Source organism: Microtus ochrogaster, chromosome 1 (genome assembly GCF_000317375.1).
Source record: "Microtus ochrogaster isolate Prairie Vole_2 chromosome 1, MicOch1.0, whole genome shotgun sequence".
NCBI classification, from domain to species: Eukaryota; Metazoa; Chordata; class Mammalia; order Rodentia; family Cricetidae; genus Microtus; species Microtus ochrogaster.
In genome coordinates, this window is record NC_022009.1 from 98,501,488 (window position 1) to 98,507,438 (window position 5,951).

General features: G+C 35.6%; 1 pseudogene; it reads left to right on the plus strand.

The window, feature by feature from the left end:
* Window positions 1-4,108: 4,108 nt before the first annotated feature.
* Window positions 4,109-4,589, plus strand: LOC101991310 (annotated as a pseudogene).
* The last annotated feature ends 1,362 nt before the right edge of the window (window positions 4,590-5,951 follow it).

Here is a 5,951-nt window from a genome sequence, read left to right on the forward strand (position 1 = left end):
GTGAGTCCGGTTTTATCCCAGGCTTTTTCAGATCCAGGCCAGCTAAACTTAACACAGAATATAAACAAAAAGAAAAGAAAAAGAATTAGCTAGGGCTTGAAGCACATTTTATTAAATAAATCTTGATAAGTTATTTTCTTTTGATGCTGAGGATAACTTAAGCATACATAGAAAACAGACAGCCTATTGAAAACCAATAAAAATATGCCACCATTGTAAAACCTAAGATTTATGAATATTTGTATTTTTATCATCAAAAATGAAGGGTATGACTACAAAATATTAATGTAAAGCCATAAAAGTAACTAATAATGAAAATACAGAATTTACAATCATTGAAGTGAGTATACAACACACATACTCTGTTATATTTAGGAATCACATATTTGAGCATTTATTATTTTCATTTTTTTTTTAGAAATCTGATCTAAAGATTATGTTGTATCATAATATTAAACCAGAATGTTTTCCTTTCGGCATGTAGCCAATCAAATGTGTGTCTTTTTTCACCCAATTATGTACAGGAATTTTCACAGTATATTGAGTTTTAATATTAGAAAACAGAAAAAATATCATTAGTAGAATGTGCTGTAGGTGACTTTTCCAATGAAATAAATGACATGTAAAAATTTAACCACTATTCCCTAAGTCATACAAATACTTTCTTTTCAAAGAATGCTCTACACTCTTGATGACAACTTTTCACAAATTATACATTTTGAGTACAATATTTATCCAAATCCTGAGATATTTTGTAGGTATCAGCAAAGGAATTCAAAACTCCATAAGAAAACAAAACAAAAAGTAAACAGAAATGTCAACAAAATCGCAAAGAACAAATCTGGCATTAGTTAGTTCATAATTATCTATAAAAACTGAAGTGACTATGAAAGTGTAGGCAGTAGTATATGTCAATATTTCTGGTACTCCAGAGGTGAAAGCATTGAGAATAGGATGTGTGTGTGTGTGTGTGTGTTTGTGTATGTGTGTGTGTACCTATACATACAATATTTATATATACACAATGTACCTGCATATCTATATGTGATTTCACCAAAATTATGCTATAAACACACACACACACATTTTTTTTTCCATTTTTTCATTTATTTTAGATTTGCTTTCTGGAACTCCATAAATAAAGATGGTAATCATCTATGGTTTCTCAGTAAGATGCATATAAATGTATATTCAGAATTTTCATTCGCCATACTCTTCTTTAGATGCTAATGACTCACTGATGATTCATGAAAATTATTCTAAGTGGGATGAGATTGAAAAAATAAGAGTTAAGTAAAACTATAAAAGTTTTCATTAAAAATAAAGTTTCCATGATTTTGCTTATTTGTTTGTTTTTTGGCTTGGATTTTTTTATTGTTATTTTGTCATATGAATGGGCAAGTTTTACTTAGACTTTCTGTCTTCCCCACCAAGCTTTTGTTATGTTATGTTTAATCTATTTCAGAAACTTTTATATCAAAAACAAAATTATAAATAAGATCCTTCAAAATCTTTCATTCTTTCCAATCATGAACAGAAATTCACTCATTAGTAAAACTCTTAAGTACCTTGATTATAGTCATTATTTTTATAATCCTAAGTTTGGAGAGTGTCTGGCTATCTACCATTTCTTTGATGTCATATAAAAATGCATCTCCAAATTGAATGTCACCATTTAGTATGCTATGCATCCAAGTATGATACCACAGTGATTTTACTCTAAATAAAATTTGTTTAACAAAATAATAAGGCTATGCAATTTTGATTCATGTGGAATAGTATGATTTAAAGCTAAATCCTTTCACAGTTATTCTAACCAAAATGATGGCACAATGTCATTCTTATTTCAATGCTTACCTGTTAGACTGTCCAAAGGAGCAGATGAACAAAAGTCCTTTGCCTTTCAACCTTCATAACAAAACCAGCTTGGAAGACATATTCTTTTCTATAAATATAGTTGGTGACACCTATTTAAGTCTCTCCTGTTCTTTCTTTCTTTCTTTCTTTCTTTCTTTCTTTCTTTCTTTCTTTCTTTCTTTCTTTTTGTCATGTACCTACTTTATTTGACAGGAAATGAGCTCACATTTCTCTCTCTTGAATAAAGCAATTTGTGAATCATATCCAGTTTGAGGAACGAATCACCCTATTCCAGAAGATAAATCATTTGTCATTGTTATGCTGAATGAAGGAGGAAGCCTGGATTGCAAATAGATTAGATGATTGCATTATAAAGACATAAACTGAAGGGTATACTATAAATGGAATGAATTTTGAACACATTTCTCTACCTGAGTCTATGGGAATCTAATGAGCAAACGGTGATTTTCTTTCACAGCTGAGAATTTATGTGAACCTCGCTTAAGAAAAGCTGGTGCATTTCTTGCCCTCTTTGTACATGCAGTGGTTTGCTGAACTATACAAATTTTATTAGTATGATTTCTTTCCCAAACTACCCATGCTACCAACTAAGTGACTAATTATATTTAAAATCTCAAACATGACCATAAAAATCTCTTGCTGCTGCAATAAAGCAGCACAAATTGTGTGACTCAGGATAAAATAAATATATTGTCTTGACATTGGGGAGGTTGGAATCTGGAGAAGGTATCAATCAATTCATGGTCCTTCTTAAAATGACAGAAAAGGCTCTGCTCTCAGTGTCACTCTGCCTCTGGGACTGTCTTGGATTGTGATTACTGACTATAGCCTTCAGTCCCACTTCTGTCTACACACCCCTGGGTACTTGAAATTTTCCCTCTCTTGCATGGCATCACTTATTTTATATCAGAGCACAAGCTGTAGACAACATTGTTACCATCATTGATGATGGTAACTTAAATTCCTACTATATATCACTTTCTGAGATACTTCAGGTTGTGGGTGTTACATCAACTTACTAGACTCCATGAAACTCTAACAAGGATTATTTATCTAGTTAACACTTCAATTGACCCCCAATTTCATGACATAATGAAAATGGTTGTCATGTTTTTTAACTAAAAATATGATGGCTTCAACAAAGACTCTGGTCTATTCTCTTAGAACTGACAGTTCAGTCCTAAATGCGTCGATTTCTATGACTCACGTTTTATTTTTGTATGTTATATCATGGCTTTGTAACTATAGCAACTCTTCCAAGGAAGTGAAAAAAGAAACAAGAATGGAATGAATATCCATTTCTTTCAGCATGAGTGTAAAATCATTTCAGACCTCCCAAGTAAAAGCCTTGAAATATGAAAAGGCCTGGATCTAGGAGAAGAACTAAAGATAACACAGTGATTAAAAGTATGAATTCTATGAGAGTGGTTAGAAATCCTCTCTAAAGTGATTCTTTCCTGTATTTGACACATTTATACATTAAGTTCATTCTAGAGAGTAGAAAGGGGAATTTGTGTCATCATCAAACTCAGAATATCTATTTTATCCAGAGGAAAATATTACTTTATTCATGGTAGAAAAAATATAATCTGTTAGTTCATAGAAACATTCATATTGTCTTAGTTTAGATCACTATTGCTACGCTGGAACATTATGACTAAAAGCAAGTTGACAAGGAAAAGATTCATTTGACTTCATTTCTCCATCAAAATCAATCACTGAAGGAACTTAGGGCAGGAATTCCAGCAAGACTAGATCCTACAGGCAGGAGCTGATGCAGAGGCCAGGGAGGACTTCTGCTTACTGGCTTGCTCCCCATGGCTTGCTCATCTTACATTCATATATATATGGACAGCCAGTCTAAGGATGGCACTACCTACAATGGGCTGGGCCCTGTTCCATCAATCATAAATTAAGAATATGTCTTATATCCAAATATGATGGAGACTTTTTTGGTTGAGATGCCCTCCTCTCAGATAACTCTAACCTGTGTCAAGTTGACATAAAATTAAAAACTAAATTTGTCCCCTTATAAACTTTATACATAAATACCTTATTGTTAAGACACACCATACTTCTTATTTCTTGTTCATCTGTAAGATCACACACTAAAATAGATATTTCAATAAAAATATACTATAAACTTAAAAAGCACAACAGGCTTTAAATATTCAAGCACTAAAGCGTCTCTAAAAAATCCACTCCTGATCGCTTGATCGCAGCCGCCAAAATGAAGTTCAATCCGTTTGTGACTTCTGACCGGAGCAAGAACCGCAAACGGCATTTCAATGCACCTTCTCACATTCGGAGGAAGATCATGTCTTCCCCCCTTTCCAAAGAGCTGAGACAGAAGTACAATGTTCGCTCGATGCCCATTCGAAAGGATGACGAAGTTCAGGTTGTACAAAGGCCAGCAGATTGGCAAAGTGGTCCAAGTATACAGGAAGAAATATGTCATCTACATTGAATGGGTGCAGCGGGAAAAGGCTAATGGCACAACTGTCCATGTGGGCATCCACCCCAGCAAGGTGGTGATTACCAGGCTACAGCTGGACAAAGACCGAAAGAAGATCCTGGAAAGGAAAGCCAAGTCTCGACAATTAGGAAAGGAGAAGGGCAAATACAAGGAAGAAACGATTGAGAAGATGCAGGAGTAGGGGCGTCTCATACAGTTTTCATTAAAGACTGCTTGAGTAAAAAAAAAAAAAAAATCCACTCCCTTCTGAAATCAAATGTCTTTGAACTGTGGGATCATATTAAATAAATAAACAAACAAGTTAAATACTTGTTTTACTTCAAGAGGAGAAAAAAAAAAAACAGGCCAGATTCACAATCTTAACAAAGCAAAAATCAAACTCAAACTGTAATGATAAAATCTTAATATCCAGTATCTAGATTTATTAATGATCTTTTGGGCTCCTCCAAAGTGCTTGGGTCACTTCTCTGGATCTGTCTTCTGGCTTCACACAGACAAGATTGTCTCCTAGGTTTGGGCTGTCTCTACTTCACTCCTGGTGCTGTGATTGGCAGTCAGACATCTCGTGGTACTGGTATCTTCATGCTGGGGTCTTCTGCTGCAGCTGCATTATACTTTCATCAACAGATCCTTCATGGTTCCAAGCCTCAAGTCTCTGCATGACCTTCTTATTCCTAGCTCTTCCAATGCTACCAAGGCTACCCCTTCACCAATGGCCTCTCCTGGCCTCTCAAAGTGCCAACCCTCTGCTCAATCTCATTATTCCTTCAGGTCTTCAAAACCAGTACCACCTGGGTGACTGTTACACTAACACATTCAACTGCATTAATGAAGTAAAACCTTGGCTGTGTCTGGAACACAGCTTCTGGGGGCTGACTCTCAGGGCACACTTCTCAGAAGATTTCACCTCAGTGCTGGTCCTACCTTAATTATAACTCATTCTTCAGCTCCAGTTAACCAGCATCCATTGTCCTATCAAAGCAAAGATTTCCATTTAGTAGTTCTGGCCTCTTGTTAATCACAGGTGAGTCTTCAGTTCTACATCACCACACACCATACATTCTTCACACAAAATCCCTAGTAGAGTCCTTGCTCTCTGAAACTTCACAACCCCTCATCTGGTTTCAACATTCTTATCTCTCAAGGTCCTACATAACAGCTTACTGAGCTCTCAACACTCAATGGCAATTCTAGTTCAATGTTACAAAGTTCTTCCACAATCTTCCCCAAAGCAACATTGTCAGGTCTGTACAGCAATATCTGTCTACCCAGGTACCAACATGACTTCATTTTGGTTATGACTGCTGTGATGAAATACTATGAGCTAAACAAGTTGGGGAGAAAAGTGTTTATTTTCCACATCATAGTCCAACAATTACAGAAATTAGGACATAAAACTCAAGCAGGGCTGTAACCAAGAGGTATGAGTTGATGCAGTGGCCATGGAAGGCTGTTGCTTACTGCCTTATTCCTCATGGCTTCCTCAGCCTGCTTCCTTATAGAATGGGGGGGGGGGCATCACCCAAAGCTCACTGGGCCCTCCCCATTAATCATTAATTTAAAAAAAATACCTTACATCCTGATCTTAAGGAGGCAT